The 8019-nt window shown below is 35.6% G+C and overlaps 1 non-coding gene across 1 annotated transcript; it reads left to right on the top strand.

The window, feature by feature from the left end:
• Positions 1-466: 466 nt before the first annotated feature.
• On the top strand, positions 467-548 carry Trnal-uag (transfer RNA leucine (anticodon UAG)). Its single transcript has one exon. It is a non-coding gene; the product is annotated as a tRNA-Leu (tRNA).
• The last annotated feature ends 7471 nt before the right edge of the window (positions 549-8019 follow it).

Below are 8019 nucleotides of genomic sequence, written 5' to 3'. Positions count from 1 at the left end.
CTGTGAATGGTAGTTGGCACTTGTTTCGTCTTAGCGTGGCACGGTGCCTGGTGCTGACAGACTGTATGACGCCACTACTCTTGCTTTGATAAGCTTGTGATTCCTCTCCTTAGACTTTTTCTTTCTTTCTTTTTTTTTTTGCCACTTGCGGCTGACTGAAAGGGATATTTCATGTGAAGACGATGATCTTTTGGAGTTTGTACTTATTGAAATTTGCGTTTCTGTTAACTTTTATTTAGAGCATTAACAAAAAAAATTTCCATCACAATGCTGTGCAAATTCATTATACGTGTCGGTATTAAGAGCATTTAGTTAATGACATCGCAAGTGTTCTTATTGCTGCACGTATGTTGGAAGGGACTCGCGTATTTTTTATGTTGGTTGAAATTCAGCCAGACTATCTCACCTATCCTTAATTCTATCAGGCAGTGCGTTGTTATGAATTTGATCTTTCAGTGTGAACTACGGTAGCGTGGCCGAGTGGTCTAAGGCGCTGGATTTAGGCTCCAGTCTCTCAGGAGGCGTGGGTTCGAATCCCACCGCTGCCATAAGTTTTTTTTATCCGGAAAGATAATGGATAATCTATTGTATGTAGGCTTTTATACTTGACGTAACTTACATATGTTGCTCCTTCCGGTTTTCAACATTTTAGGTCATCAGTAAAATTAGTTTCCAAAATTTTTTTTCACAAATCTTTCAGTATTGATATTACCCATTTATAATGTGGCAACAACTACTTTTGGAAAATTATAGTTAAGCAAAGTATCATCATAGGTTATATTTTAATCGCCACATTCTTATATCTTGCGGCAAATGAGACCCTCCCCAAAAAGAACTGGCCTCATAGCAGAGCGAGCCAACTAACTATTAAGATGGTGCCAGTTCATTTGATTGAGTCTATGATGCAAATAAGGCGATGTACCGAAAGAATAACAATCTGTTTACATTAGAACACTGTATTTATGATATGTGTCACGCCTTCATTTCCCAGTCAGCTTCTCTTGCACTGATTGATGTAGGTTTCTTATATTGCTGTTACTTCATTTCTTTCAATCTGTTCGCCCTTTGATCTCTGCTTACTGCTAATTAATTGGAACAAGCTTTATTGACAATATTACTTTTATTATATACAGGTAATCACAATATCACGGGAAATCGAGCATATATTTAATGACCCACTGCGGAAAAAAACTGTTCATTCCCTATACTTGAGGAAGTCTTTTCCTCAAGCTATCCTAATTCTTTGTTCGTGTAAATGCCTGTACACTTTAGAAAAATCAAATAAAACATTATTTATTGTGACTGATGTATTAACGTTTGCTATTAATGATTTCTTGTAGTCACTAGTACTTTTTGTTTTCTTTATGGCTAACATATTTTTTTAAATTATAGTACATTTAATCTAATCTGTGTTATGCTTTTGTACTTGATGCTCTTTCATCTTCAGGTGGTGGTAGCCATTTGATTAACGCAGTTGTCAAATGTATGCTGTAGCTTGCTTGTTAACTCCTACTAAATACAGTAAAGATATGGGTATCATTGCTCCATCTAAGAGCCAAGGCCTACTTATAAATAATCCGTACCATACAGTTCCATCTGCTTCCTCAGTTAGAAGACCTGTCACCAAGGACGTGGAAGACATTCTGGAATGCTGCAAAGGACATAGGTGACAGAGTAGTGGTCCAAGTAGTGTTTATCACAGAACTGATAATAAGAAAAATGCAAGGAACTTGCTAGCACATCAATAGAACTTTGCAGCCAAAGCCTGTTGACCCCCAGCCCGAAAGGCTTACTTCTGCAACCAAATGAACACATGCATTCACAGTGTTAAAGAAACTGAAAAATGCTGAATGTTCGGAGGAAGATAAGTGCACAAAGACAACAACAAAAGCACCTTTTACCTGTCCAGAAGAAAGTGCAAGTAAACAGTCTTGGAGAAGCGGAGAGAAAGATAGATGAGAGATTGCTGCCCAAACTCTGACACAATGTAGAAGTTGTTACACATGAAAGGTTCCCTGAGCTGACAGCACATTAGAACATAAAAGGATTTCGTTTTACCACGAACTCGCTGCAGAGAGATTATCTTCAAAATATGAAGATGTCTGAATCTCGCTAATATGGTTGGTCTCCTGACATAGTAAAAAGATATTTGAAAAACGATTTTGGAATGGTGCAAGCAACTACATAATTTGCCATCTGAATATAAGTATTGCCAAGTGATTTGGAGAAAGGTTTTTCTATTGGGATCGACACAGGGCTCAGTGAGAAAGTATAATAAGAAAATACTGAGAAAGGTAACTTGTGGATAAACGTACGACTTCTCATCCTGAAGAATTCATAGTAAATAATACACCACACGTTGCAGATGATTGTATATTGAAAAGAGTGTTTATCATGTTTCGTTCTTTATCGGAAAAACGCCGATATAAAAAGAAAGCAGTGATGACATAGGAACATAACTCGATAAAATATTATCTTATCTACGTCAACATGCTGGCCTGGATAATGTCACCCCAACACTAGAAAATGATAAATATAAGTGAAAGTTTCTGATCAGTTTGATTGAAAAACATTTTCAGTCACAAGTAATCTATCAATGCGATGCAAATGGACATGAGAATTTATAAATAATCTGGCCTATCATCAACAGTAACAGAATCGTTAAAGAAGAATTTGGTGCGTTGAAGAACAGATCTGCTCAGACGCAATGCAGCTTCAAAATGATACAAATCATGGGACCCAAAGTAATGGTTTCATGGAAAAAAAAAAAAACACCATTTGGACGCAATGCAAATAGAAGTGGGATTCAGCAAAGGGTTCAGACACCTGCAGTCCGAGACCCAAAGAGTTAAAAAAAGGTGGACAGTCTGTTGAATGGAAGTTCCCAACTAGAAGTCATAACAAATTTACCAAAATCACGAAGCAAATGATAAGGACTTGCACCAATGTCAGTTGATTTAAACTCCCATCTGTAGGAAAAAGAGAGCTATAAATAATCTCATAAGCTACACTTTGCCAGGCTGTCCGTAAAAATGCTTCAAAGTGATAGCATCTTGGTACCTACTTGCATTCCCTAAAGGTTGCTTTCAGCGTCGACATTTATTATGGCTGTTAGCGAAGAATAATTACCACACCAAGAGAAAGTTGTTGGATGCTGCCAGACGAAAACATAGATTAACTGCAATATTCGGTGTGCATACACTCTTAATCCATTATATTGCAATAGGCAATGAACTTTGATAGGCTGACTAAATAACTGTATTAACGCGAGAAATAATTATGTCAAGAATTGGAAACTACTTGGGAAAGAAGACAGGAATTCTGTCGGATTACCTTTAGAGCATGAACCGTTCATGTAGTTTGAACGTTTTTGGGAACAAGTGGCTACCGAATTATAGCATTGAAAGTGGTTTTGTGGCATCTTGCATTGTGTGTGTGTGTGTATGTGAGTATGTGTGTGCGTGTAATTCTTCAAGTCCTACAGTAGAATACAGCTGAACGACTTCATAAGGCTATTAAATATGCAGTGTTAATAACGGGGTTTTTCCTTTGTTAGATTCATAAGGTTTAAGTAAGTATCAGTTAAGTCAGCATTTAACCTTAATCAAATCTGCCATTTGCAATTATATGTGGATAACTCATTTTTTTTCACGAAGAATGGCACATGCAAGACAATAGTACAATTACCTGGTATTGCTGTTCCCTAATTTAAGTTATCTTGTCTTTCTTCTACATAATGTATTTCATTAGAAATCTCTCTACTTAGGAAGCAAAAATATTTATGGGGGATGATTATCATAGTCATTTGACCAAGAAAATACCTGGAGATATTCTAAATATTTTTCACATCATGGTTCTGCCAGAAGAATTGACTTTCACCGTTTATAATGGTAAACTTGATTCTTAGAGTAAGAGTTATATTAAGCACAGAAAACGTATAATACCAAGGAAAGTAAATGATGTGTGAAGTGAAATGATGAAGTTGACATATTTTATCACCTTTGAAATAAGAGGGAGCAGTTGTCGTGATATGCTGACATTTCTGTTACGCTGTATGCATATATCAGCGACTTCGCATAATTTTCAAAAAGGTATAATGTATATATACGAAAATTCATGGGCAGTGTGTATATTTAAGAGGGATATTTGTGTTCAAAAACGAAGTAAAACGTGAGTCGGTGATCTTAGAATGTAGTTTTCTGTGCCATTTTTTTTCTGTGAAGTTTACATTATTAAAACGGTTGTTTGAGTATTGGGAACACTATTCTGCATTAACAGAAATAGAGCCCAACGACTACAACTACTTTGCAATAACTCAATCTCTTATGTTTGAAAGAAAGCAAAACATATTTTTTTCAAAATTGACCCCTCCACAGTGGAAATAATAAATTGCATCGCAGTAATTGTAATCAATTTTAATTCTTTGTGACATTTTGACTTGAAATATACAACTTCTCTTATACCTGACGCCATTGAACTTTTGTTAGGTTTCGGGTGCTGCCAACTCTGAAAATAATGCCCTTATGAGATTTGACTCGTCGCCTTTTAATGCCATGCCGTTCATAGCTTGAATTTTTCCTGTCCATTATTGGTACTTCAGGCCTGATTTGAATGGTTGGAACGCTTCCAAGAGCAGGTGATGTGTTTTATTCCATTGTTACATTTGCTACGACCACTGGTGCTGAAGATATAGCAGTAAATAGTTGTAGCAGCAGTAGTAAAAGTGGTAGGTGTTATGTTAACTTATAAAATATCGAGAAGAAAATTATTTATGACAAAATTAACCGAACGGTCAACAGTAATAAGTTAATAATAAGTGTGAATGTAAGTATCAATAAAACTGACTTTAAAAAAAAAACAACAGCAACAGTCACAATGCTACTACAACTCTCCTCTGCCATGAATGTCAAGGAGACACCTTAGGTCGCTGAGAGAGAGAGATATGGATGGCTCTTGGCATCGCTGATAGCATCTGACGTCAAAGCTGCCGGTCAGTTGACTTCGCCGTGACGTCAAGGAAGGAGAGAGGGAGGCAGAGATGAATATGAAGAGCAGAAATGATTGTTTGTATTTCTCGAGTCACATAGACATATAAGAATGAATGTAGATTTAATATTGTGATTGTTATTTGGTTTACTGATTTTTTCAACATCTTGAATAAACCAGTGAAAAATGTGCCGAAGTTTCTTCGGCGCAATCGAGTTTTCTGTTTGGTGGTGGCCTCGACCCATGAAACTATGTTGGTACCTATGGCGCTGCCAGGAGTACGATCATGGGTAACATTAACCTTAAATAAAAAATAAAAACTACAAAGGCTAGAGGGCTGTAATTTGGTGTAATTTTTATTACTGTTTTTCTTTCTTATACCTTCTATTTAATGTTTATGATAATTATGATAACGATAATTTAAAATATGAATATTTGTATTTTTACTTATGGACTATATATCTTTAAAGTGTAGATACTTCGCAGTTTACAGAAACTGATATTGGTTTTATTATAGTGATTATACTCTGTTTTTTACCATCTGTCCATCCGCCTGTGGTGTTTTTGTATGGTAACACTGCGTCCCGGGCTTTAGATAGTTACGCTATGTGTAAGTTTTAGGTAAATAAAAGGATATCTGGGTGTACATTTGCAACTGAAAAGTGTTTTAATAATTTACTGTATGCGAATTACACCGTTAATATTCGAAAAAGGATATTATTATAATCGTTGAATGTAAGCTGAATGTAACTATCTAAAGCCCGGGACGCAGTGTTACCATACAAAAACACCACAGGCGGATGGGCAGATGAAAAAAAACAGAGTATAGTTCCTTTGCCTTTAATACCTATTACGTTTTTAGCTGGCACTTGGAAATTCATGTTTTATTTTATTTACATCGGAATTTCTGTTTTGTTTCCTAAGATTTACTTACTAAATGTCCAGTCGGACTATAATCCCGATAAATGGTAATAAAGATTTTGATCCTGGTTATTGCATTCCTGTAAAAGCTAATGTTTTCTTTCAATTTCAGGCGAGTGTTTGGAAAAATTAACTTAACAAGAAAGGACGACCATGGGATAAGAAGAAATGAGGAAGTGGTGAGTAGTAAAAGTTAAGTCTCTCTCTCTCTCTCTCTCTCTCTCTCTCTCTCTCTCTCTCTCTCTCTCTCTCTCTCTCTCTCTCTCTCTCTCTCTGCAAGTTTTCTATGAAATTTGCTTCATAAGTTAAAACTCACAGTTCCCATGTACCCATCAATTCTTTTAGAGGTCAGGCGGGAAGGGAAATTTTCAGACATATGTTACGAATAAATATACGGCTATTACACTGGATGTCGTTAGAGCAAAAAGTCGTTTTTAATGGAAGAAATTGATGGTGATTGGGATGTAATGAGAAGAAAATGGTTAGAACTCCTGTTTGAACCTGCAGGATTAGTAGAGGCTAGGATTTTGAAGGATTGTCAAGAGAGAGAGAGAGAGAGAGAGAGAGAGAGAGAGAGAGAGAGAGAGAGAGAGAGAGAGAGAGAGAGATTAGATACCGCAAGGAACAGTTGCCCTAAAAGCTGCAATGCCATAATGATGAAAGGTCAGGACACGGTTGTATTAGAGTTGACAGAAAGAAGGTTTGCGGAATTCACTAAGTTACTGTAGGCAATTATGAGTTAAGGAAGCAGTTATCCAAGTTGGTTTATCGGTTTGTGATCCCCATCAATAACTAGATATATCAGTCTGACTCTAGTAGTAACCCAAAATGTTATACAAGGTTGAAATGTGAAGAAAAAGTAAATACTCTGATTAAGAAATGAAGAGGTAGAAAATTAGAGAGGTGATTCATTTGATTGTCATTGTGTTATTTAACCCAAGAAGAAGAAGTGGCATAACGAAAGTAGCTCTTTAAAGTGTCAAGTTTTAGCTTAGAATTAAATGAATTTGGAAAGTAGGCTGTCCTCTGTTTTAGCAGGAATTCTAAAGTCAAAATGAACAATGTAGACAGTGAAAGAAAATTACTAATTAGACAAACAAAATTGTCTGTCCGTGTACCCTAAGCATATAATAAATGAGTTACTTATGAGAAATTGGATTAGAATTGTTGTTTATTACGAAATAAATAAATAAAAAGATGAGTATATAGAGTCAGACAAATAAAAGGATAGAGAATATTGCAAGAGAATATCTGTTGCTAATAAAAATGATTTCCTGTGGACTTGCATACCACCGGTTTGGAGTTCAAATTGTTATTAGTTTTATGAGTTTAATTATTTAACAAATTTTTATTACAAATTCAGTTATATTTATTTATTTCTTCACTCAAGTGTTATATTCCAGTTTTTTAAAAATTACCTAGTGTGATACAGAAGTTGACATTTTACTTACAGTTTAGGCGAATCGCGAGACTTGGATGTTTTAGGATATTTCTTCGTTATTTTTTTCAGGTTCAAAAAAATAGTGACCAGCAATTGAATGTCCTTAGAAGTATTGATACTTTATTAGTGACTGAATGTATGGAATGTTTTAAACCATTTAATCTATTTTGGCCTTTGAATTCATTCTACACTTTAAGAATAATAGAAAATCTGAAGTAATAGGAATATTGTATTTTTATTGAATTAATTTTTTTGTTCTTGTCTATTATTGAAGGGCGGAGTCAATGACATGGCTATTGCAACGGCCGTTTATGGGTTGTGATACGTGTTTATTAGCGTCTCAAATAATATGTAAATCAGACAGAGTTTTAACATTGTACAACACAGAGGGCCACGTTTTTACTACAATAATTTTTATCATTATTGTTTTCTTCCCCGATTTAAAAGGAAAAAAAATGAAAAAAGTCGGAATTAAGAGAAAGTAAGAAGAAAGATAAAAGGTGAAAGCAAAAACAAATGGACCAGTTTTTGTTCCCTCCTGCTGACCTAATTAGCTTTTATCCGAACTCGGCTTCCGTGAAATGAGCACCCCTCTGTGGGGCTTTTCACCTCCGTGGGGTTAGTTTTTCCCAAGTTTTTCGTCGCGAAATTAGTTTTGTCTTAGGATGCTG

The sequence above is a fragment of the Macrobrachium nipponense genome, chromosome 1 (genome assembly GCF_015104395.2).
Source record: "Macrobrachium nipponense isolate FS-2020 chromosome 1, ASM1510439v2, whole genome shotgun sequence".
NCBI lineage: Eukaryota > Metazoa > Arthropoda > Malacostraca > Decapoda > Palaemonidae > Macrobrachium > Macrobrachium nipponense.
Note: the sequence above shows the minus strand (reverse complement) of the source record. Positions and strands in the feature narration are given on the sequence as shown.